Source organism: Rhinopithecus roxellana, chromosome 9 (genome assembly GCF_007565055.1).
Source record: "Rhinopithecus roxellana isolate Shanxi Qingling chromosome 9, ASM756505v1, whole genome shotgun sequence".
NCBI classification, from domain to species: domain Eukaryota; kingdom Metazoa; phylum Chordata; class Mammalia; order Primates; family Cercopithecidae; genus Rhinopithecus; species Rhinopithecus roxellana.
The window spans coordinates 134,493,398-134,495,684 of NC_044557.1; the positions used below are offsets into that span (position 1 = coordinate 134,493,398).

The window sequence follows — 2,287 nt, forward strand, 5'->3', positions numbered from 1 at the left end:
GCTGGATACAATGGCTCAAGCTTGTAATCCCAGCACTTTGAGAGGCCAAGGCAGGTGGATTGCTTAGACCTAGGAGTTCAAGACCAGTCTGGGCAACATGGCGAAACTTCGTCTCTACAAAAAACACAAAAATTAGCCAGATGTGGTGGTGGGCACCTGTAGGTAGTGGCAGCTACTCAAGAGGCTGAGGTGGGAGGATTCCTTGAGCCCAGGAGATCAAGGCTGAAGTGAGCCGAGATCATGCCACTGCTGCCTGGGTGACAGAGGGAGCCCCTGTCTAAAAAAAAAAAAAAAAAGAAGCTACCATTTTCCAGTTATCTTTGAATGTTATCTTTTATGTTTTACTTTTCATTGTGAATCATTGTGAATATACACAAAGATGAAAAGTGGAGCACATAGTACAATGAATCCTGTTACTTATTACTGAACTTTAACAATGATCAACTCACTGCCAAATTAAAAAAAAAAAAAACCTTTGCCTTTTATTTATTTATTTATTTTTAAGATGGGGTCTCACTTTGTCACCCAGGCTGGAGTGCAGTGGTGTGATCTTGGCTCCCCGCAGCCTCCACCTCCCAGGCTGAAGAGATCCTCTCACCTCAGCCTCCTGAGTAGCTGGCACCACCTTTCGACTGTCTACTGGTTAGTCTTGCAACATCATTTTAACAAAGTGTTACTTATTCTTGAACAATTTCTATGATGTCAGCAGAGAGATATCAACAAGAGTGATTGTAAGGTAGCTAGTCTTATAAGTCAAGAGTTAGGATCTTTGGTCCATTGCTCAATCCATTTCAGGATCTGATCTATATTATTTTCTAGCTCTTATGGTTTATTGCTTGGCAGCTGATGCACGATTTCTTCCTTGCAGGATGCTGTGACTTATTAATAAAGAACTTGGAAAATCTTACACTGAGTATGGTCTATTAGTTTCTTCTCAGTATAACCCCTTGCTTCAAGTCTTTCATATAATACATTGGTATCTGTTCCCAGCACAAAAACTATAATATATGAAACCCGTGTTCAGAGAATAAGTCACCAACATGGTAATAAACAGTAACTCTACCTTCTCTCATTTGGTTATCTAACTCATCAACTGCTCTTTATCTTCATCTAAAATGGGACAATCACTCTTCATCATAGCCGTCACACAACTGCTCTTCTTGAGCTAAATCACCCACATTAATGTTGTATTTCAGTCCTGAATTTTTTTTATTTTTTATTTTTTTTTGAGACAGAGTAGTCTTACTCAGTCACCCAGGCTGGAGTGCAGTGGCGCCATGTTGTCTAACTGCAACCTCCGCCTCCCAGGTTCAAGCAATTCTCCTGCCTCAGCCTCCTAAGTGGCTGGGACTACAGGTATGTGCCACCACACCTGGCTAATTTTTGTATTTTTAGTAGAGATGGGGTTTCTCCATGTTGACCAGGCTGGTCTTGAACTCCTGACTTCAAGTGATCTGCCTGCCTCAGCCTCCCAAAGTGCTGGAATTACAGGCGTGAGCCACCACGCTCGGCCTCAGTCCTGATTTTGATGTGAGTTTTTTGCCTAGTGTGTTTTTCCTATCCCTGGTTTACTGGTGAGCAGGATGTTTGGAAGCAACATGGTTCCTCGCTGTGATGGCTCTGAGTGCCTTGCTCACGCACCCTACCCTAAACACTACCCAAGCTTTTTCATCTATCTGTCCACATACTCCCTCATCCTATTTTATTTTGTAACCAATTCCAGGATTACATCTGTTTACATCTGTAAGTATTTGAGTGCGGATCTGAAAAAGTTTTTTTTTTTTTTTTTTTTTTTTTTTTTACTTAGAAGAATGCTTTTTTGGCTTCCTTTACTACTTCCGTTTTTTTGTGAGATCAGAATTGCAAGTCAGTTCTCTAGGCTGAATGTTATGGCAAACTCTTATGTATTTAAACGGATGGCTTATTAATGACATGAGCCACCAAAGTTGCTATTAGCTGTTGATTTATGAAGCCACATGTTCAAGTTGTATGACGGATGTCATTAACATCAGGCGTGGCGGGCTCATTCATCTGTCTCTGCCCAGTGCTCTGCCGCCCTGAACGTGCTCAACAGATGGGGAATTTCATGGCCACAAATGGAATTGTTTATCCTCTCATTGTTCCCGTGTCATTTTATTGTTCCCACCAATAAAAAGATCAGCCTGCTGCCAGTTCAGCTGTGGAAGGGGCCAAAGCTATGTTGAAGGGATTTAGAGTTTTAGAAGGGATAAAAAAGTAATAAGAAGCCACATAAAAATTAAGATCCCAGAGAAGAGTTTGAGTCTTT

General features: G+C 41.4%; 1 pseudogene; it reads right to left on the bottom strand.

Moving 5' to 3' along the window:
- Positions 1-753: 753 nt before the first annotated feature.
- Positions 754-1,600, bottom strand: LOC104668797 (annotated as a pseudogene).
- Between the last annotated feature and the right edge of the window lie 687 nt (positions 1,601-2,287).